This window comes from Humulus lupulus, chromosome 6, assembly GCF_963169125.1.
Source record: "Humulus lupulus chromosome 6, drHumLupu1.1, whole genome shotgun sequence".
NCBI lineage: Eukaryota > Viridiplantae > Streptophyta > Magnoliopsida > Rosales > Cannabaceae > Humulus > Humulus lupulus.
This window is the reverse complement of record NC_084798.1, coordinates 51,644,717-51,669,388: the sequence shown is the minus strand read 5'-3', so window position 1 is coordinate 51,669,388 and position 24,672 is coordinate 51,644,717.

Genomic DNA, 24,672 nt, shown 5'->3' with positions numbered 1-24,672 from the left:
AATCATTAACTTTAAACAAATTCACAACACGTCATACTCGTGTTCAATAATCAAGGGTCGATCAATCATGATTGCAATATCAGTACAAGTCGTTATAAAAATATAGGTGTAACGCCCTGGATAGCCAAGACCGCTACACTGTGTACTTATAAGGTGTAGGACTTGCTAATCAAGTCATTTAGTTAAAAACGTGTCACTAACCATGAAAGTGCTAGGGTTAAAAAGGTTTTGGTCTCAAAAGTTACACTTTATATAATTTAGTAGTTTTATACATGGGATCCCAAAAAAAATAGTGTTTAAAAGTTGGTTTACAGAATTTCCAAAATACAAACAGCTATCAGCCATACTAAGGCAAAATAGACATTTCTGGTTCTCATGCTCCTGCCTTTCCTCCAATCGTGGCGGCTGAACAGCTGGTCATGTACATTCAGCTCACAGAGCTCTCCAATTCAGGGCTGGTCGAGCTTGCCCTTGCCTTTACCTGCACCATGTAGCACCCGTGAACCAAGGCCCAGCAAGAAAACATAATATGCAACACAAACAACAGTAACAGATAATCAATTCTTTAAGCATGATCAAACACTTAATACTCCACATTAACCATTCAACACTTATACATGACCAATGATGCAACTAATCACAATTAACAATTAGGTCACATAATAGTCACGGCTGACAACTTAGGCCGCACCCTCTGTTTACCCCACTGACTCCGGCCCGCTTAAACCGAGCTCAGTACATAATAAGCTGTCCTCGACTACCAGTGGCCAAGTCATGCCATGTGCGCTAGTGTAACCCTTGGCACTCTTAGGTCGTTGGTTCATTGTTTACATGGCATAATACCAACCTTTGAAGCATACATAATAGGGAACCCTTAGTCCCATTACAAGTACACAACCGGGTGCAGTTTTCTTACCTTTAATTTCTGCGTTCACTGATTATGAGCGACGTTCCTCGAGTATGATCCGTTCCCGATCCCTAGCTTTAACACCTAATCACAACCAAGGTTTTGGATTCCATTAATATTCAAATAAAGGTTTCCAGGTACAATACTAGCTTCTGGGACATCGAATTCCACCAAGCATGGTGGTGAAATCGATCCCGAGCACCCTAGGCTAGATTCCCGCGCTTAAAATCCCCAAATGTTCAAGAATGTACCTAAGGGCTGCAGCCCTTGAAACCTAGTCGTGGCCCGCCCCTAAAACAGAGCCCAAGGCCCTCAGCAAGCAGACACGCGCCGTAGCCCTGCCCAAGGGCGCCGTGGCGCTCTCCCTTGGCCGAGCCTCCCTGGCTCTCTTGCTTCGTAGGGCCGCAGCGCTCTAGAACAGAGCCGCGGCCCTTCCCTTCATGCCCAGAAAATCCACCATTTCTAGCATCCTAACCCCATCCAAAACCATCCCAAAGCACCCTAACTCAAAACCCATTAATCACAAAACTTTTATCATGACTCTAACAACATAATCCAACAGAAATTCAGCCTAAAAACCTACTAAAGTTCCATTTTTTATTTCTGAAACCCAGCAACTCAAACACCAAAACCAGTCATGCAATACTCAAATTTAAAACTCTAAATTACGAATTGAAGCTTACCTCTTTTACTGAACCACTTCCTTGACAACCTCTGAGCTAAAACCCAAGCACTTATCTTCAATTCAACCCTTAAACATCAAAATCATAAACACCTTAATATTCAGCCAAAAACACAATTCAACTCTTACCTTAATCTTGATTGAGTGACCCTTAGTCTGAACTAAGCTAAGCCTTCATGAATTCAGCTCAAACATAGAGTTTTCCCAGGTGATTCCCTTAGGTTTTCTGTAGTTTCTTGGGAGATAAAAGAGAAGAGAAGAGGAGAGAGAGCATGGGTCGGTTTCTGTTTTATTCTTCTATTTTCATTAACTTAGTCTAATCCTAGCCAGTTAAGTCAATCCCGAGGCTCGGGGTACCGGAAATGTCCACGAGGGCAAAACGGTAAATTTCCCCAATATTCCCGCCTAAGCTTTCTATCCTCAAATATATCTCCATATATTTATTTCCATAACCCGATAGTCTAAATAACTACCCGATACCTAAAATACCCCTAACTTATCCAATGTCAAATATTAAGCCCCGTTGTGACTTTTCCCGCTATCTAAATCCCTAGGATCGCCTCAAGTTGCACTCTACAAATCTACCCACATAATAATGTGGTTCGCACAGATAAAATATTTAACCACATTTACATTCTGTTGGAAATGTGCCCTGAAAGAATATGTAGTAGACATTGTTTTTTGAAATAAATAAATAAATTGAATTTGTTATGCATATATTTTATGGACTATATTATTCTATGATAATATTATGTAAATATCAGGAAAATTCCTAAGTTCATGTATGTAATCTCAAACACGTATTAGTACGAGAGGATTGTGTTTGAGATAAATGAACTTGAATAGTTCGCAGTAAAATAAAGTTATGGAATCTTTAGATTAATTACTGCAAGTACGGTCCACTAGTATTATGAATACATGTGATCTAGATCCGGATCACTAGTGTGGAAGGACACTTTAGTGGAGGTGCTTTATATATTAGAGAATATATAGAACTGGACCAGATATGTTTATTAATACTTAGTTAAATACCGTTTCGAAGTATTAATTAAATATATCAACTGATGATCATATACAAATAGATCTTAATCCTGAAGTTACTATGAACTCCTGTTTATGTTATATGAGTTCTTTGATTCACTTGTTAGGGTCTGTCAGAATGATCAGGCTAAAAACTTTTGTTTTGGGAACTCATTAATATAGATGGCTGGGGACATAGTATACAGATATGGAATCTATACCTTCTCGCAAGAGATTGAATGATGGTTCTCTTAAGGGTTGACTTTTGGGACTGAAAGGTTATTGAGCTCAAATTCATAATTTAGTTATGAATTAACCTTCACTAGTAGAGTCAATGGTACTTAAGGAAACAAGAGATAATTAAAAGGGTAAAACGGTAATTTTATTCCCGATTAATTATGAACCATTATTAGAGGGTCAAGTTGTATGCAATGATTATATCAATGGACGCTTTATGATTATAAAGTACTCAGTAACTGAAATGTCTATAATTACAAGAGTGCAGTCTCATATTTATAGTGGAATAATCATGAGATTAATAAATTAAGATTATTTAATTAAAGAGTTTAATTAATAATCTCAAACTTATTGGAGCTTGGAATTATAGGTCCATAGGTCCCCATAGCGGCTCTATCAACACTGTTCAAGGTAAGAGTTGATATGAAGGGAAAATAGTTTAAAGACATATTTAAGAAGAAATTTGTTCTTCAGGCCAAATATGTAATTATATGATAATAGTGATTAATTAATTAATTACAAATTAGTTGTAGTTAACAAAATTAATTAATATTTAATTATTATATAATTTTTGAAATTATATTAAATAATTAAATTAATTTTTGAAATTTAATTAAATAATTAATTAATTGTAATTTTCGAAATTATGATTAATTAAATATTTATTTTCGAAAATTTGGGTTTAATTAATTTGTAGAATTAATTAAATATCTTTATTTGAGTGGGAGAAAATAATCTGATAAGTTCAAATTGGATTTGAATTTAAATGATTGATATTTATTCAAATAATTAATTATATTTGATAATTAATTAAAAAGATAGTTAATTTGAATTCAAATTTGAATTAGCTATCAGGTTGTTAGATCTTATTTGACAAAGAAATTTGAATAAATAATTAAATAAAATTTGAAAAAATAATATCCCTAGAAATTAGGAAGCTACACGTTCACACACAGTCCATAGACTGTGTGTGGCGTGTAGAGCAGCATTTTTTCAGGGATGGGATTTTCAATTTTATTTGTTTAATTAATTAATTAATGGATAATTCAAAAATTGATTTTTCGTATTTTTCCATTAATGGAATAATTAATTAATTAAAATTAAATTGTAAAATGGTTACAGTTTTAATTTTTAAATTTTGAATTTTTTCTGTTAAGTATGACTGATCAGAAAATTATTCAGATAAGACAACTCAGAACATTCGCTCTGTGAAAAATAGAACGATAGTTTTCTCTCTCCCTGAAAATAAAGAACCAATTCGCAGGCCTATTCTCTTGATCTCATGAGTTGAGTACATCAAGAAGAATCACAAATAAACTATCCTTCATTCTCTAAGTGCCCACACATTTCTTGAGGTGTAGAGAACGCTTTGGAAGATCTTGGTGTGAGTACGTGGGAGCGGCTTGGATAGGAAGATCGTTCTATATACGAAAAGATAGCAAGGACACTTGATAGGCTTCAAGATGTATGATTTCTATTAGTATCTTGTTTATGATTAATGTATGTATATTAATGGATCCGCATATTTAAAGGTAGTTTAAATATGTTACAAAATTTTTTGTTGTACACTGGGCCAACCACACAACCTTTCCGCTGCGTATTAGGAAACTCGTTCCTAACACATTCATATAATCATACAAGCATTCCTATTATATAATCATGCATTAAATCAATAAATTCACTCATAAGCCAATCATGCCTTCCTGGCACACTAATCAGGGCCCTTAAGCCATATTAGTGATTTTGGGTCGTTACAATAGGTTCATGCAAAGCTAACATTAACTTAAACAGATTCATGACACGGTCATCCCTATCTCCTACAATTGGGGTGCATTCCGTACACTCAGTTCAAGTATCAATTTTCTTACCTCAAGTCCTAAGTGATAGGATAAAGCGATAACGAAAACGATCCTTTCCTCTCGAGCCTTGCGGTAACCTTACTCATTATATATTAACAAATATCCATCAAGAACTAAACCAATTAAGAGATTCAAGATTGAGTCCTAGCCTCCGAGACCTTGAATTCTACTAAACCGGGTAGTAAAATCCTTCTCGAGCCCTTAAGTTTGAGTCCCCGCAACACAAAACCTCATTTGGTAACTTTCCCTAATTTGAGTCGCGGCCTGCCCCTGAAGGGTCGTGACGCGCCTCTAGGTAAAGAGCCCCGAACCATAAAGGCACAAGACATGCGTCGTGGCGCAGCCTACCAAGCAGCACTGTATCAAGGTGGTTCAGAAGAACCCCAACGCCTCTAAGTTCATCCATGTCGCGACGCTCCAAGAACAACGTCGCGGCACAACCCCTCAAACCTATAATTCCAGCGATTTGAAGAATCTCCCAACCTCCCAAATCCATCCCAATACACAGTTTTAACCTAATTTGACCACATAATTTATCTCAGCAACACAAAAACACAATATATAATCATCAAGACCCTCTAAAACATAACTAAACTCAAAATTCAATGATTTTCCCAAGAACACAAAAAAGCTAAATTCAAAGATTCTCAAGGACTGAACTACCTCTTAGAATTCGATTTTCCCACTGATTCCCAGAGCTTGGCAGCCTCTAATCCCCAAGAACAAGCCTTCAATTCCTCCAAGGCTGCTTCCAAAGCTTGAGATTCAAGACTCTCCTTCCCAAAACCAAAAAACTTCCAACAAGGGAGAGAGAGAGAGAGTAGTTTTTGGTTTATTCTAAAAGCTTCCCCTTGACATACTTAAGCCTATCTCATGGCTGAGAAATGACCAAAGTGCCCCCTGCCTAATAGCTCATTCCTCAATGGCCACAAGGGCAAAATAGTCATTTGTCCTAATTTCTCATTATCCTCAAATTTTACCACCAATTCCCAATTAGATCCACTTAATCCCAAACAATCACTAATTTAATTCCCATTACCAAATAAATCCCGGTAATATACCAAATTACTAAAATACCCCCTAGGCTCAACCCAAGCCGAGTATATAACCCCATTGTGACTTTTTCGCTAAATTGTTCACTAGAATCGCCTCATGCCGAATATCTCAAACATATCCACATAATAATGTGGTCCCACTCATAAGCATATATAATTACAGATATACCCTCAGTGAGTCAAAATTACGAACATGCCCTTTTTAACAGAAACGGACCTATAAGCACATTTAATACACTTAAACATGCATAAATAGTCATATCATGATATAACTCATATAATTTTCATAATCACATATTTATTTAATTAATTACCACGTAATTACTCCATGTGCCCTCCCGACACGCTAACAAGGCACTAAGCCTTACTAGGAAATTTTGGGACGTTACAAGACAAGCCACCCTCGTAGGTGGTGCCATTTCAGCTGTCACCCAACTCCTATCGCATAATTCTCAGGCTCCATGTATTGTACCGTAGTTTAGGCTAGGACCCTCCTACACCCCGTGAGATTCATTATCTCTATCAACTTCAGTTTAATTTAGAGGGGAGAACATTTGGATTCTATCACATTTGCGTCCATAGCAAGGTGTAAGACTTGGTAGTCAGTGGGAAGTCCAACGCTGGGGAGTACCCATACAAATATTTGTTCACGAGAGGCATCAACTCCACTCACGGAGTCTCTAGGAGAGTTGGTAAGTAATTCACTTCCCTTCTTATTGAGATAATTCTTACAAGCATTGGGGTACTATTCCTGCCATCCTGCGTAGGAGTCCTCACCATTGGCAACCGGCGAGCTCCCTTGTGAGGGTGTTGGGGGTCACCTGACTATACTTGACTTGCATTTTGCTAACGTGTGTATTGTTTTTGACAGGTGCCCTTACTCGTCCGACAACGCGGCCCGAATACATAGACTGTCTGGATTTTCTACAAACTAGAGTGGCGGCAGAGTGTAAGACTGTGCACTTTCTTCTCTCTAAACATACCCTATGACTTTGCAGCTTTTTGGGTGCCCATCAGTTTCTGAATGCAGTGACCCCTTCCCCGCCTATAGAGCGTGTTGGTGAGCATGGATTTTTGGACATCACACCTACTGACACTATTGTCGTGGGACGTGGAGTCCCAACATTTCGCGATGCAGGCATAGAGGCAAGCAGAGATGGTGGGCCCATCGCATTTGACGACCGGCGACCAGCGACCCCCGAGGTGGGAGGTCCTTTGACTCATTTCTCAGCCCACTTTTCGTCTTGAGATTTTTGTGAGACTTCGGCGCCTCCTGAAGTCGATGCTTCATGACCTTCTCCGGTGCACAAGGATTCTTCGTGATCCTCGCTACACTTTTTTTCCCCTCAGTGGGACAACTTTTTGGCTGCTACCGTCGTAGAGCTTGCATCGATGCATTTCTTTTCCATCAAACCGAATGGCGATGGGCTTAATATAGAGGACGAGGCATTAATAGGGTCCCTTTTGGGGAGCTGGGCTGATCCGAGTTCTCTTGATCCTTATCTAAGTGGAGGGGCGCCTTCTAGTGGGCCTCCTTTCATAGTCTCGTTGGGTATTAAGTGCCCACCTGCTATCAAGGTTATTTATTTGAGCTTAGCTAAGAGGGTTTGGATTTGACCACCAGTCGTTATATCCGCTGGTCCCGCTCCATCAGGCCCTCTTCTAGGGGCGCTCCAAGTTCTGTAGTGCCGACTTCCTTAGATTTGCAGCCTCCCGCGTCTCTTCAGGTGGGTATTAGCATGAGGAGAGGGATGCTAGAGTCTATAGCACTGGGCCCTTGCATCCTTCGCAACTGGCCATTGGTGACCACTGGCTCTTCTCTGGAATTGTCCCGCCATCAGATGGAAAACGCTGTTATGATAACCATTTTGACTTTTCTCCTTTTCTTTAGGTTATGAGTACATCCTCACAATTTTCTTGCTTTAGGTTTTAGGTAGCATTGACTGTGGTGAACCTTCATCACCAACTTGAGCAGGAGACTGAGGATCTCTAGAAAACTCGCTCGGATCTCGAGAGTGCCCTTTTTGGCCTTGAGAGCTCTCGTACTGCCCTCATTTCCTCGGAGCAGGAGCTCACGAGGGCTCGTTCTGCCTGGAATGATGCCACTAGAGTTGTGGCATGCAGTAGGCAAAAGGTTGAAGCATGGAAGATTCAGCATGATGCCATTAACATTCTCCTTATGGCTGAGCTTGAAAAATCCCATCCTAAGGTTGAGGTGGCTCGTAGAGGTGCCAACAAGAAGACTAACGACATGTTTTTTTCTCTTTAGCGCTTCAACAGGAGCCTTGATTTCAGTTTCATGGGAGAGCCAGCTGCTACAAACATTTTCTCATACTGTCAGGCTCGCCTAGCTAAGGAGAACATTGTTATTGAATTCGTTGATGAGGATTGCACTGATCAAGTTGCCCTAGAGCGAGGCATTGTTGAGGGAGTTGCACCTGCTGAGGCTTCTATTGGCAAGGTGGCCATCGATGAGGGCACCACTAGCGGGGGTGCCACTAGTGAGGGTGACCACTTCACTGACCTTGCATAGGCTTATCATCGTTGTTTTTCTTTATTTTTGTTGTTCTTTATATTGAGCTATGCTCCTGTCTGTATGAGCATTGGCCTTGACGGGTCGCTTTTTTATGTATATTGATAATGACTTATGCTTGCTTTTTGCATCCATGCTTGATGTTGCTTCACAAAATTTCTGAATTTCATATTTTTTGTTGTTTGATTGCATGCTTCTTTCTTAATGCACCTTGCGCAAACTTTACATGCTCTCTGTTTTGTTCCATACACACTTCGCTGAACTTTGCACTACCGCTGCTTTGTTCCATGCGCATGGTATCCCTTACGCCCCCAAGTGCCGAGGAGAGCGGGGGAGCCTGGTCACTTGTGTTGTGACTGGCCTTTTTATTGACATGGGGACATGCAAGGGCCCCTTCTTGTGCCTGTGACGGCTCTCATGAAAATAGGGCGAACTGCTTATTTTTCTTGGTCGTCTGTAATGGCTAACATGGAGGGAAAGTTGCTTTGTTGTTCTACCCCAGTCGCCTGCAATGGCTCTCGTGATCATGATCGGACCTGAGATCTGGTCACGACCCCTTAGGTCTTTTGTAAAATATCACTTTCTCATGATCGTCTAGCCTAACTCAATGGGTTTCTCCATTTGATATTAGACCTTATAGGGGGATTAGATAAATCAAGACTGTCTTGAGGATGTCTATTTTGATTTCCATAAATTGTGTCCTACGGACCATTACATGGTGGTCACCTGAGGGTGACGCCAAAACTCAAAATAATAATATTAAGAGCAACCGCTTGGAGGCTAGTCTTTGATTACAAAAGTGGGGCATCTGCCTTGTTACTGGTAGTACTTCTTCAGGTGTTCTCCGTTCCAATGCCTCAGGACCGCTTCACCATTGAGCCTCGCTAGCTTATACGTTCCTTGTTACATGGCCCCTTCTACCAAGTAAGGCCCCTCCTAATTTGGACCCAAGACCCCGGCAGATGGGTCTCGCTTGTTGAGGAACACACGGTGTAGTACGAGATCGCCAATGGAGAACTTTCTGTCCTTAACCCGAGCATTGAAGTAGCGAGACACCCTTTGATGGTAGGCTTCCACCTGCAAGCTAGCTTGTTCCTACCTTTCTTCAATGAGATCAAGGGACTCGGCAAGCAATGCCTCGTTCCGGCCTTGATCATAGTTCATTCTTCTGTGCTACGAGATGTCTACTTTGACGGGTAGCATGGCCTCACAGCTATAGGCAAGCGCAAAGGGCATATGTCTGGTAGAAGTTCAGGCAATGGTTCTATAGGACCATAGCACCTCCGAAAGTTTGCTTGGCCAAGATCCTTTCACTTCCTCTAGGCAATATTTCAGAGTATCTTTGAGGGTCTTGTTGATGGCCTCTACTTGTCCAATTTCCTAGGGGTGTGCCACTGCTGAAAAGCTCTTCACAATTCCATGGAAAACACAAAATTTTGTGAAGTGTTTGTCGTAAAATTGAGTTCCATTGTCGGACACGATCTTCTTCGGCAATCCATAATGGCAAATGATATTCTTCACAAAAAATTCTAGTACTTTCTTGGATGTGATGGTCGTAAATGGCTTTGCCTCACACCACTTAGTGAAATAGTCAACGACGACCACTGCATACTTGACTCCACCCCGGCCTGTGGGAAGTTGGCTTATCAAGTCAATCCCTCAAAACTGTGAAAGGCCATGGGCTTCATATTCTTTAGCTCATTTAGGGGGGCTTTCGAGATTTTGGCGAACCTTTGGCACTTGTCATACTTTCTTACATACTCCATGGAGTCCTCGTTCATGTTTGGCCAAAAGTACCCTTGTCGTAGCATCCTTTTTGGAGAGGCTCTGTCCCCCAGCATGGTCGCCACAAAATCCTTCATGAACCTCTTACAATAAGGTTTGGGCCTCCTCCTTGGTAATACATCGTAGTAACGACATTGAATGTCATCTTCGATATATGTGCCTGTCATGTATGATAGAGGGGCGCTTCGTAAAGCATCTTCCTTGTCGAGTTACAATCTGATGGGAGGGCACCTTCACTTAAATATTTGATGATGGGGGTCATCCATGTCTCTTCCTCGTCAATTAGCATCGAGGTTTCGTAGTTGCCACCGGGGTTCGCCCGTGATGGGGTCGCCCATGACGGGTCATCGATGGTGAGACTGCCAAAGGCGCTGTCGCCAATGGTGCAGTTGCCAGTAGCGTGCTCGCCAACAGTGTCGTCTGCAGCAGGGTTGATGCTGGGCGCCACTAGGAACTTGATAAGAATAACATTGAGGGTATTTGCATCTCTTGTGCTTGCTAACTTCACTAATGTATTGGCGTTGGGATTTTTTTTCTATAGGGACCTGTTCCATTGTGTAGCGATCGAACTGGGCAAGCATGTCTTTGGCTTTGCTAAGGTAAGCAGTCATGCAAAGTCCGCAGGCTTGGTGTTCGCCAAGGATTTGGTTGACCACTAACTGCAAATCACTTCTGATTGTTTGGCACTTAGCTTTATATTCCTTCACCATGCGCAATCCTGGTACTGACGCCTCATACTCGGCTTCATTGTTTGTTGCAGCAAAACCGAACCTTAAGGCACAATGGATACGGAGGCCTTATGGGGTTACTAAGATTAGGTATTGTGATATAATTTGATCAATTGTGTGCAAGTGTACACAGTCACAAAACAAGTAATATAATGATAAGTTGAGTATCGTCTCCACATGGATTGAATTAGCATATAATCATGCACAAATCAATTACCAAACAATTTAATAGTGGTGAAAAATAAATTGAAAATGCTTGAAATAAACTAAAATTCCAATCTAAAAGCAAGAGAAATTCAATTTAGTGAAATGGGCTTGAACTATTAAATTTCTCTATGTCAAGTAACTTGTAACGTTTTGCTGCAGCAAAATCTCAACAAAATTCCCAGAGTTAATAAGAATTCAAAATAAGTTCATAGAGCTTTCCCAAATCCTATTAAATAAGTTTTAATTCTTTCACCTAATTAAACACATTCATATGCCAATCAAGTTTAAGAATTCAATTTTAATCTTCAATTCACAATTGTTACACAAGACAAATAACACATTCCTGTGTTATTCACAAAACATAATCTAACAAGATTATCTACTTGTGTCATTCAAGCTCCTCCATTATATTCAAACTTCCTAGCACAAATATAACTCAACATCTCACCATTGATGGCCAAACAACAACAAGAATTAATCATTAAGCACACTTGAATGAACAATGAGTATTTTTGCTAAAATAAAGTGCTAGAAATTTAAACACTAAGACATAGAGTTCATTAATAATTCAAGCCTCAAACTATTCATTTCATGGCTAAATTCAAGAGCACAAATCTAAAATCAAAACAGCCCATGGGTATTTAAATAGAAAAATATAAAGAAATTACAAACTTAAATGAGATTAATGAGGAGAAAACAAACCAAAGATGATGAATCAATAATCTTGTATTCCTCCTCTTCGAGTTTGAAATTTCTTCTTCTTCTTTTTCTTCATTTCTCTTCTTACTCGATCTATAATGGAAGCTCTCTTCTCAATGGTGGCTGCCTTTCTTTTTTATCATCCTAGGGTACTAATCATTTCCCTAATTAGAAGGCCCACCACATTTGTCTCTATTTTTGACCCACTCCTTTTTCTCTTTTTTTTCTCTTCTACAAAGTGCTCCAAAATGCAACTCATTGCCTCTAATTTTTGCCACCTCATCACTCCTTGAAAAATCAATTAATTACATGACAAGTGTCTCTTCTTCATATATTGAAATTCCCCACTTGAATCCGATGGAAATGCTCCAGAAAAATTTCCTTTGCTACAGCAAAATCTGACATTTCAATGAAAACAAAACAACTTAGAAGCCAATTTACTTTTCATCTATTTCCTTGGATAATTCATGCATAAAATCATTATTTTCCTATATTTTCAGCTCTTAAAAACTAAAAAGACACCATAAACTCACAACACAAAAATGAAAAGAAATTAACTAAAAATAACAACGAAAAGCAAATATCACTCTTCCTAATTCTGCATTTACAAGTTTAAAAAAATCAAAATAACTCTTTATTCAAGAGTTATCACACCCCAAACTTATGTCATTGCTCGTCCGCGAGTGATGAACCTAAAAAAAATGAAAAGACAACAAAAATTGAAGAACAAAAGAAATATTGAAATACAACACCAGGGTCGGGCATGAGTAGTAGGGGCCCTGTACAAAATTTATTATTTTTAAAAAAATTTATATATAAAATGATGTTTTTAAAAAATTTGGGGGCCTTTGTACATGTAAAAAATGATATTTTTCAAAAAGAACAAAATTGGGCCTCATTATGTAGGGGCCCTAGGCACAAACCTAGCATGCCTGTGCCCAAGGCAGGCCTGGACAACACAAACAAGACACACACAAGAGATAATATGTTTACTTAGTATTATTCTTAAAAATGGAAATGTTGTCCAAAATTTATTAAAAAGATGATGAATGATGATGATGATGCTTATGCCTCTTGTAAATGCTTTCAACCAAATTCCTCAAATGTTAATGATGATATCAAATCAAGAATCAAGTGTTTCTCCCTAAAGTGTGTACATAACTCTTCCCAAACATTCTCAATCCCCCTCCACCCCCCCCCCCCCCCCCAAAAAAAAAAAAAAAAGCAAACTAGACATTGATCCTAAAACCTAATAATTGTCTCCATAGGTTGAGTTAATGATTCCCTTTCCACTACTGTAGACAACCGCTAAACAAAAAATCAAAAGGACTTCAAACTTATAAATTAAGGCTTAGGTGAGGGTGGTTAAAAGAAGTCATTTTAGGCTCAATTCACCCTAAAAGTGCCTTAATTTTCCTAAGACCAAGTAAGAGCTCACAATAACCTCCTCAAAAGATTACCCCACAAAAATCACAATCACAAAAACTTGTGATAAAATTTGATCAATAATGTGCAAGTATACACAGTAAACAAGTAATATAATGATAAGTGAATATCATCTCCACAGGGATTGAATTAGCAAAAAATTTGGCAAATCAACACTTAACCATTTGGAATAAACAAATGAGTGTGATTTGATTTAAACTAAAAACTAAGAAAGAAAATAAATAAAATAAAGAACAAAAGTGAGCAGTGTAATGATGAGCTAGAATTATTAAATCCTCCTAGAATGCAAATTCAATATAATGTCATAGAGGAATGAATTAACAATTAAAATTTGTCAACCGAAAATTTAGAAATGAGCATATGATTTTTCCAAACATATATGCTACGGGTTCTCAACATAGAATTAGACATATTCCTATGCAAATCTAGAATTAAGAACACTAATTAAGCATCAAAGTTTCAATGGGTCATACAAGGTAAATAGTATATCTCTATACCATCTAAAAATCACACTTATCCAAAGTGATATTTATGCATCATTCAAGTATTTCCACTAATCCTATTTTTTCCAAAATCAAGATTAGCTATGAAACCTACAATTGGTGATCAAGCAAAAGAAAGTATAAAATATTGAGCATCACTTGAACGAGCAATACTTTAATTACTAAAAACATTCATAAAACATCAATTAAATCAACAATCCAAGTTCATCAATAACTCTAGCTACAAGAAAATTAGTTTATACTCAAAAACACAAAAATACCCAAAATCAACACATCCATGGGTTTACAAATAGAGAGAAATAGAAAAATAGAAATACAAAAAGAGTAAAAGGTAAAGAGGAAACTATGTAGATGGATTCTCCATCCTTGTCCTTCTCTCTTCTCTACTTCTTCTTCTCCTTCTTTCTTTTCTGCGTCTTCATTCTCCTTTTGGGTATTTTTTCTCTCTAATTTCAGCTTTAGAATCCTCTTTGTCTCTCTAAAATGGTGGCAGCTTTCTTTTTTAATGATGCTAGGGTACAATTCATTTCCCTAATTAGAAGGCCCACATCATTTGCCTATATTTTTTTCCCACTTCTTTTTCTCTCTTTTTTCTCTTCTAAAAAATGCTCCAAGATGCAGCTCATTGCCTCGTATTTTGCCACCTCATTACTCCTTGCCAACTCAATTAATGACATGCCAAGTGTCTCTTCTTCATATGCTAAAATTTCCCACTTGAATCCTGATGAAAATGCTCTAGCAAAATTTCCTTTACTACAACAAAATCTGAAATGTAAGCACAAACAAAATAACTTAGAAATCAATTTTCTTTTTATCTTTTTCCTTGGATAATTCATGCATAAATTCATTATTTTCCTACTTTCAGCTCTTAAAAACTAACAAGACACCATAAACTCACAACAACACAAAAAGGAAAATAAATTAACTAAAAATAACAACAAAAAGCAAGCATCACTCTTCTTAATTCTACATTTACAGGTTTAAAAGCATCAAAATAACTCTTTATTCAAGAGTTATCATTAGGCCTGCCCCTGCCATTATGTTCGTTGGAGGCATCGTCCACGTATACTTGCCAAAATTCTTCCCTTGGTCGCTGATTACATTCGACTATAAAATCAGCGAGGGCATATCCCTTTATCGTTGTCCTTGGCTGATAGGTGATCTCGAACTATCCTAACTCAATGGTCCATTTCAATAGGTGACCTAAGGCTTCAGGTCGCTACAACACTTGTAGGACGGGTTGGTTTGTTAACACCTTGATTGGAAGCTTGAAAGTATGGGCACAACTTTTGAGATGCCAACACCAAATAGTGAGCAAGCTTCTCCATCTAAGGGTATCGAGTCTCTGGATCTATCAGTCGCTTGCTAACATAATAGACAGGATGGTGTACATTACCCTCCTCTTGAACTCGCACTACGCTCAATGCGTGGTCAGAACAAGGTACATGTATAAGTCCTTGCCATTGACGGGTTTTGACAGGACAGACGGTTGTGCCAAATGTTGTTTTATAATCTGAAAGGTCTGCTCACATTCCTCTGTCCATTCAAATTTCTTGCTTCCCCTAAGGAGGTTGAAGAACGGAATACACTTATTGGTGGACTTTGAGATGAAACGACTGAGGGCAGCGACCCTCTCGATCAGGCTTTGTACGCCCTTTGTTCGTTTATGAGACTCCATATCAATCAGGGCCTTGATCTTGTCGGGGTTCACTTTAATTCCCTTAGAATTGACAATATACCCCAGGAACTTCCCAGAGGCGACCCCGAATGAACATTTATGTGGGTTCAACTTCATGTTCTACCGACGTAGAATGGCGAAAGCCTCTTCTAGGTTAGCTACGTGCCCCTGGCCCTTTTGGACTTTACTAGCATATCGCCGGTATAAACCTTCATATTCATTCTGATTTGTTCCTTGAACATCTTGTTGACTAGTCACTGGTTGGTGGCTCTAGTGTTCTTTAGGTCAAAGGGTATGACCCTGTAGCAATACAAACCCATGTTTGTCATGAATGATGTGTGCTCTTGATCTAGGGGATGCATCGCTGTCTAATTGTATCTGGAGTAGGTGTCCATGAATGACAACAACTCGTTTCCGAAGGTGGCGTCAACGAGTTGGTCGATCCAAGGGAGCGAAAAGTAATCCTTGGGGCACGCTTTGTTGAGGTCGCTAAAGTCGATACACACTCTCTAGGCACCATTCAATTTGCGCACAAGCATTAGGTTAGCGACCCATAGGGGATAGATGCATCTTGGATGAAGCCATTCTCTTCCAACTTCTTTACTTCTTCTTTCAACGCTTCATACCTCTCGGCATCTAAGGACCATTGCTACTAGTGGGCTGGAGGTGCCTTCGGGTCTACTTTCAAGATGTGGTTATGACTGACTGACTGATGCCTACCATATTGTTGTGGGACCAAGCGAAGACCTCTTGGTTCTTTCTTAAGAAATCGATCAAATCAACCTTGACGTTGCTACTTAGGTTCTTCCTGACCTTCACCTTCTGAGTGGGGTCGCCATCCTTCAATCCCCCTTCTTTGAGCTCTTTGACCTTTCCAATCGGTTCTTCATCCCCAAAGTGAGGATCCAACCCCTCCTCACTTTGGGACTCATTACATAAGATGTGTTGACTTGGGTCGCCATCGGTGACGACGCCGTCGCTGCTATCGCCCATACTTTTAAGTTTATTAATATAGAATTAGGTTGAGTGATGCTTGTGTATTTTTGTTATTTTCTTTCATATTTGTGTTATTTTGTGTTCTTGTTTCCTTTTTGGTGTTTTAGAGCTGCAAGTAGCAAATAAGGAGTTTTTGCATGAATTTGTCCAAAGAAAACAATGAAAAGTGAAATGGCTCTTAATTGTGTTATTTTGTACTAAAATATTAGGTTTTGTTGGAGCAAAAGAAGTTTTACTGGAGAATTTTTAGTAGGATTCAAAGAGGAGAATTCATCATATAAAGGATAGACATGTGGCATGTCCTTAATTGACTTGTCAAAGGGAGGTGAGGTGGTAAAAATCAGAGTCTTTGGCTGCATTTTAAAGGAGAAAATTCTAGAAGAATGGAGAGTATCACGTGTGGGAGGCTTGGAGGGCATTTTTTCCACATGAGAAAATAGGCTTTGTACCCTAGCTGAAGAAAAAGAAAGGACACGCTCCATAACCCAATTGAGCCATCGTTTAGAGAGGGAAGCACCAAGTAAGAGAGATCAGTAATACAAAGAAGGAAAAGGAAGAAGGAAGAAGAGGAAAAGAAGAGAAGATTGATTCTATCATCATTTTTGGGCTATTTATTCTCCTTTGCTATTTCTTTCCTATTTCCTTTTAGTATCTGGTGTTTGAACTCCCATGGACAGATTTAATTTTGTATTTGTGTCTCTTATTTTAGCCATGAACTAGATATTTTGAGGCTTGAATTATTAATGAACTCTATGTCTTAGTTCTTAATTTCTCGTACTTTATCTTAGCAATTTACCCATTTGTTCATTCAAATGTGCATATTGATGATTTCTTGTTGTTGATTGGCCACCAATGACAAGATATTAAGTTATATTTGTGCTGGAAAGTTTGAATATAGTGGATAGATTTGAATGACACAAGTGAATAATCTTGTTAGGTTATGTTTGTGAATAGCATAGGAATGTGTTATTTGCCTTGTGTAACCATTATGAATTGATGCTTAATTATAGGTTCTTAAACTTGATTGGCATAGGAATATGTTAAATTAGGTGAAGGAATTAATACCATGGGTCTTGGAAAAGTTTCATGAACTTATTTTGAATTCTTGTTAACTCTAGGTAATTTTGTTGCAGCAAAACGTACTGGTCATTTGACATAGAGGGATTTAATAATTCAAGCCTATTTCAACCAATTGATTTTATCTCACTTTCAGATTGGCATTGCAGTTTATTTTTAAGCATTTTTAATTGATTCCAAGTAGTGTTAGTTTACAAAATTAAAACAATTTAATTTGGTTACTTTTGTAGTTGTTTGGTAATTAATTTGTGCATTTAGTTTTAATTTGCAATCCATGTGGAGACAATACTCAACTTATCACTTTATTACTTATTTTGTGACTGTGTATACTTGCACATAATTGATTAAAAAAATCACAATAGTAACATCAACGCGCCTCTTGTGGGTTTCCTCTTACGCAGTCGATGCCTTCACTCGTGGGGAACTTAATGGTGAGGTGCCAAATGGACGTTATGGTATGTATATCAATGAGCACAGTACGTCCTAGCACAACGTTGTATGCCGACAGGTAGTCGATGACCACGAATGTCGCCATGAGAGTGGCTTTCCGAGGGGGATCGCCTAGGGTCACCAGGAGCTTTATGGATCCAATAGGGGCCAAGCCCTCTCCATTGAACCGATAGATAGTGATTGAGCACGGCGCAAGGTTGCGAACGAACAATTTCATCTTATCCATACATGACTTGTATAGGATGTTAACAGAACGACTGCTATCAACTAGAACTCTTACCACCTTTAGGTTTTTGATATGAGTTTCAATGACCATGGGGTCGTTGTGCGGGTAGTGAACGTGTCTCAAGTCTTCACTGGTGAAGGTAATGTCTTGGTCTTCCATGCATGAGACCTTGCTTGGTCTCTCTTCATTTTTCTGTTTGTTGTTGTAGCTCGCGTGCATATCTTTCTTGGCACTTGTTACTGTCCCCTACGAGGTGTGGTCCTCCACAAATCATGATGACATTAGCTACTACGTCTGACACCTCGTCTGCATAGGTTGGTGACCGCAGTTAGTTTTGCGGTGACTGCTACATTTGCCTCTCGTCGTTCCGACCACTGTTCTGATTCTGGCCTTGGCTAAGATCAACGAAACGAGCCATATGTCCCTTTCTAAACAAAAATTATATCGTGTCCTTTAGTTGACGGAATTCGTTAGTATCATGACCATGGTCCTTGTGGTAGCGACAATACTTGGTCTAGTCGTGCTTATTTGGATCCTTCCTTATAGGAATATGCTTCTTATATGGATTTTGACCTTCGGTTGCTACGAAGATATCTTCACGCATCTGAGCCAAGGCGGTGTAGTTGGTGAAGCACGGCTCACATGCAGACTGTCTTGCTTGGGCTTTTTATGGTCTTTCCCTGGCTTGTGAGACACTTGGTGAATGCTCGCTTACTTCCTATTACCGTTGTTCTCGCTACCCTTCCAGTCCTCGCCACTCCTTCGACCATGGTTTCCAATCTTCATTGGGTCCACATTCTTTACCGCCTTATCTAGCTTGATGAACTTGTCTACGTGGTCCAAGAAATCACTCATCGAACTAGCTGCCTTCTTGGTCAAGATGTTCCAGAGAGGGCTTTATACTCTGATGCCAGACATGAGCGCCATTAGTCATCCTTCGTCGCCAACGGTCTTGGCGCAAGCAGCTTCTTCTTGGAACCTCGTGATATTGTCCTTCAAAGTCTCATTTTTGCCCTGCAGCGTAGGTGGTTAGCCTCCCGAGGGTGGATAGTATGCGGTGTAGAACTGTTGGTAGAAGTCTTGAGTGAGTTGTTCCCAAGAAACAATGGATCTGGGAGGATACTTCCAAAACCATTGCTTCGCGGCTTCGACCAGCGTGCACTACTACAAAAAAAGGGAAATTGTGTTGTCAAACGCGTCAGTCAACGCAGTTGACTGACACTGTTGACCAAGAATTAGCATTTGTGGCAGTTGGGCACTGCCACAAATGAGAGTCCAATTGTGTCATAACATACACTAACGTTGTTTAATGAGATCGTTTGCATCAGTGGCCCACTGACGCAAACGGGCCGTTAACGGCGTCAGTGGGCCACTAACGCAAATGGCCCACACATCAGCAAAACCCTCCATTGTCCCCAACAAACCCCATTTCCCTCAAAAAAATTCAGAAATGATTCCTTCACAAACCAGCGGCGCCCCAACCAACTTCTACTCATTTAGGTACATTTTTATCCTTTTTTTTCAATTTTAATGTCAAAATAATGATTTATATATGTTTATGAAACTTATATATAGTTTTTTTTTATATAGATTTTGTTTTTTTTGAAGATTATAGTTTGAAAACCCATAATCTTTCTTGGTTTTTTGGGGTTTTCTTCTTCAAGAACCCACATTGCTCAATTACCACAAGTAGGTGTAATTTTATTAATTTTTATGATTTAAATTTAATTTTTGTGATTTTTTTTTATAAACTGACTATATTTCGGATTTTTAATTTTTAGATAGTTTTATATTAATGATTATGAAATTATTTTAGGTTTAAACTTTGCATTTTAATATTTTATTTTTTTAGAATTTTTTTATTATAATTTATTTATTTTTTATTAACTTTTTTTTAAATTTAATTTAATTTCAAATTTACTTATGTAAATGAGTATATATATATATTAATGTATATATTTTGTATAAGTTTCGCTTTATTAATTGTTTAGTTTGATTATTATTAGTAAATTTTTGTTTATATTTTGTTAACTTTTAAAATTTTGGGTTTAATTGGTTAAATAGGTATATATTAAAATTGTTTGTTTTTTTAAGTTATATTTTATTATTGATTTAGTTAGGATATTTATAGTCGATTTTTATTTATGTGATTTGTTAACTTTTTTTTTTAAAAAAAAATTATTTCGGGTTTAAGTATATAAATGAGTACCTATGACAAACTATAGCATTAATATATTTTTCTTTATATTTTGTCAACTTTTTTATTATTTTTTCGTTTATTGTTATATTTGAGTAGGTATTTTGTTGACAACTTTATTGGTGAGATCAAGCTTTGGAGGACTTTATATTAGAGGTAATATATTTTAAACCTTAATGTATAATTAATATATTGAACTTAGTGGAATGTACGAATTATAAAATAGTGGATATAGGTTCTGAGACTATGTCCTGCGGTGATATAAGGTTGTAATTATGCATGTTTGATTGATTAATTGGTTTGTTGTATTTATGTGATGAATATAGGTTTATTTAAATTTTGGAAAATATAATAGAAATAGGGGAAATGCTGCCCAAATTTTTTTATGATTTAGTAATTTGAGAATTATGCATGTTTGATTGATTAATTGGTTTGTTGTATTTATGTGATGAATATAGGTTTATTTAAATTTTGGGAAATGTGATAGTAATAGGGGAAATGCTGCCCAATTTTTTTTAAGATTTAGTAATTTGATAATTATGCATGTTTGATTGATTAGTTGGATATTTTTGTGTATACCATGTGTTGTATAAATGCACATTTTAAATTTGGGAAATGTGATAGAAATAGGGGAAATGCTGCCCAATTTTTTTTGGACATATTGTTTCCTTTATTTACTTGTCAATTAAGTAATCCACGAACTTAATTGTTAATGTTTGCTTTGTTTGTTTGTTTTTTTGTTGTGTGAAGTTTGACAATGGATAGAGATTTGATGTCAGCGGATAGGTTATCCATGAAATATAGGAATGGAGTTGAGTTTTTCTTGGAATTTTGTGCAAGAAACACTCAATCTCTTAATAGTATTCATTGTCCATGTGTTAAGTGTGGTAACGTTGTGAGGATGTCAATTTTTAAAATAAAAGACCACTTATTTAGGAATGGAATAGACAAAAGTTATAAAGTATGGTTTTTGCACGGAGAAATAACGAAAGTCACTGATGAGGGACCATCTAAGAATAATAAGTATTTTTATGTGGATTATGAAGTTGATGATATTGCAAAAATGATTGATGATACACAATATGAATCACATGTGAATCCAATTAAATATCAATCAATCTTAGAAGGTGCCGAGAAACCTATTTTCCCTAATTGTACAAGGTTCACTAAATTATCAGCACTGCTTAGGTTGTATAACTTAAAAGCCAAACATGGGTGGAGTGATAAGGGAATGACAGAGTTGTTAACATTTTTAGGAGAATTATTACCCGAAGGTAATGAAATGTCGTCTTCATTTTATGAAGCAAAGAAGACATTGCGTTCGTTAGGCATGCAATATGAAAAAATACATGCTTGTCCAAACGATTGCATCTTATATCGAAAGAGATGTGTTGATGCAATTGCATGTCCGACATGTGGCAAGTCTAGATGTTAAAAGAAAAAAAAATTCAAATGCAATTAGAAAAGGTGTCCCTGCAAAGGTTTTATGGTTTCTACCACCAATACCTCGTTTGGTTAGGTTGTACCGAAATGATGATCATGCTAAAAATTTAATTTGGCATGCCAAAGATAGAGTAAAGGATGGAAAGCTAAGACATCCAACTGACTCGCCAACTTGGAAAATAGTAGATGTTAAATGGCCAGAATTTGGGAATGAACTGAGGAATATTCATTTGGGTCTTTCTGCTGACGGAATTAATCCACACAATTCCCTTAGTAGTAAATATAGTTGTTGGCCTGTAATGCTAGCCATCTATAATTTACCGCCATGGTTGTGTATGAAGAGGAAGTTTACCATGTTGACCTTGTTGATATCTGGTTCTAAACAACCTAGAAATGATATTGATGTATACCTAGCTCATTTAATTGATGATTTGAGCACATTGTGCTATGAGGGGGTTAATGCTTACAATGCTCATAAGAAAGAAAATTTTAATCTTAAAGTAGTGTTGTTGTGGACTATTAATGATTTTCCAGCCTTAGGTAATCTTGTGGATTTAGTGTGAAAGGGTACAAGGCATGTCCCATTTGTGAAGAAGGGGCTCATTCTGAATATTTAAAACATTCTAAAAAGATTTGTTATATGGGATACCGAAAGTTCTTATCTGAAAAACATAAATTTAAAAGTTTGACAGATGCCTTTAATGGTAAACCTGAATTTGGAAAGGCTCCACCACCTTTACTCGGAGGACAATTGTTAACAAAGTTGAACAAAGTCCAATGCATGTTCGGTAAGCCTAGAAATTATACAAATAAGAGAAAAAATGTTAGACGTGAAAAAACAAAGGAGGTTGTAGATGGTGCGACAGGTTGTTGGAAGAAGAAATCTTTTTTTTTAGCTTAAGTATTGGGAGCATTTGGTTTTGCGGCATAACTTGGATGTAATGCACATTGAGAAAAATGTGTCGGATAGCTTAATTGGTACATTGATGAATATTCCTGGTCGGAGTAAGGATGGAATTAAAGCTCGGTTGGATTTAAAAGTAATGGGTATACGCAGTAAGTTACAACCAGAGGTTGGTGAGAGACGAACCTATTTACCACCTGCGTGTTATACCCTTTCTAAAGAAGAAAAACGAATTGTATGTCAGTCTTTGTCGAATGTGAAAGTACCGAAAGGTTATTCTTCAAATATTTCTTCTTTGGTAGATATGAAAATTTTGAATTTAGTTGGAATGAAGTCTCATGACCATCATACACTACTTGAACATCTTCTACCGGTAGTTATCCGTTCTGTGTTACCCAAAAAAGTTCGATATGCTATTACCAAACTATGATTTTTCTTTAAATCTATTTGTTGCAAAGTGGTAGATGTGTCGAAGTTGGACAATCTTCAAACAAATATCATGATAACTATGTGTGAGTTGGAACAATATTTCCCACCTTCATTTTTTGACATAATGGTTCATTTAATAGTTTAATTGTATGGACTAGTATACTTGAGATGGATGTACCCATTTGAACGGTATATGAAGGTTTTAAAAGGTTATGTTAGAAATAGAAGTAGACCTGAGGATTGCATAGTTGAATAAGTGTTGTGAAAATTAATTTGATTAAAATGTGCAAGTGTACACAGTCACAAAACAAGTAATAAAGTAGTAAGTATTCAAGATCGTCTCCACAGGGATTGCAAATTAAAAAGTAAGCAAAACAATTACTAAACAATTGGAGAAAATTAAAAGTCAAGTGGTTGTTTATAGACTAAGCAGAATATTAAAATAAAATGGAAATACTGAAATTAAATACTGAACTGAACAAGAAAATTAAGAGAAATTTATGAATTGCAAAATGGACTTGAATTGTTGAATTCCCCTATATTATTCGTCCTGAACAAATTGCGAACGTGTTGCTGCAGCAATATTCTAGCAAAACTCCCAGGATAACAAAAAGTTCATTTAACACGCATAAAACTTTCCCAAATCTTATGACCTTAATTCTTCTATCTAATTAAACATATTCCTATGCAAAATCAGATTTAAGAATGCAATCACAGTTCACTTCTCATAGGTTACACAAGGTAATTAACATATCCCTATATTAATTACTAACATAACCTAACCTAGAGTATGACTTGTGTCATTCAAGCTTTTCCTATTACATTCAACCTTTCCAGCATTAAATATAATTAAAATAACTTGCCATTGCTGGCCAAACAACAACAACAAGAAATCAATTTAAGCATACTTGAATGATCAAGGGAGATTTTACTAAAATAAAGTGCAAGAAATGGATAGATTATAACATAGGGTTCATCAACAATTCAAGCCACCAAGAAATTAGTTCATGGCTGATTTCATATACATTAATTCATAATCAAAACAGCCCATAATATTCAGTTAAAATCCTACTCAGAAATTAATACAATAGAGTTTATAAAGAGGAGAAAAACAAATCCAAATGATGCTTGAGTTTCTTTGGTTGGCCTCCTTCTTCCTTGAACCTCTCTTCTATTTCTTCCTGGCATTTTCTCTGATATTCTCTCTGGTTTTCTTTGCCAAAAATGGCTGCTGGTTGTATGTTATGGCTGGAGCATTATTTTGGTATATTAGGTTTTCTTCTTCTCCTCCAAAAGTACCATAATGCCCCTCTTTTCCTCCCAAAACATCAAGTCTTCCTTCTCTTTTGTCCTTTTCTTCTTTATGCTGATTATTTCCTTCTGCCACTGCCACATCAGCTGAAATGTAAGCTTGACTCTTGACTGCCACGTGTTCCATGCTCCAAAATGTAGCTGATCACAATGCTTCAGTTTTGCTGCAGCAATCCTGAATATTCAGCCATCAATACAATAATTTCATCACAATAGACTCTTAAGCTCACTCATTCCTTTGTGCAAATATTTAACCATGAAATCATTATCTTTAACCCAATAGCTATTAAAAACTAAAAA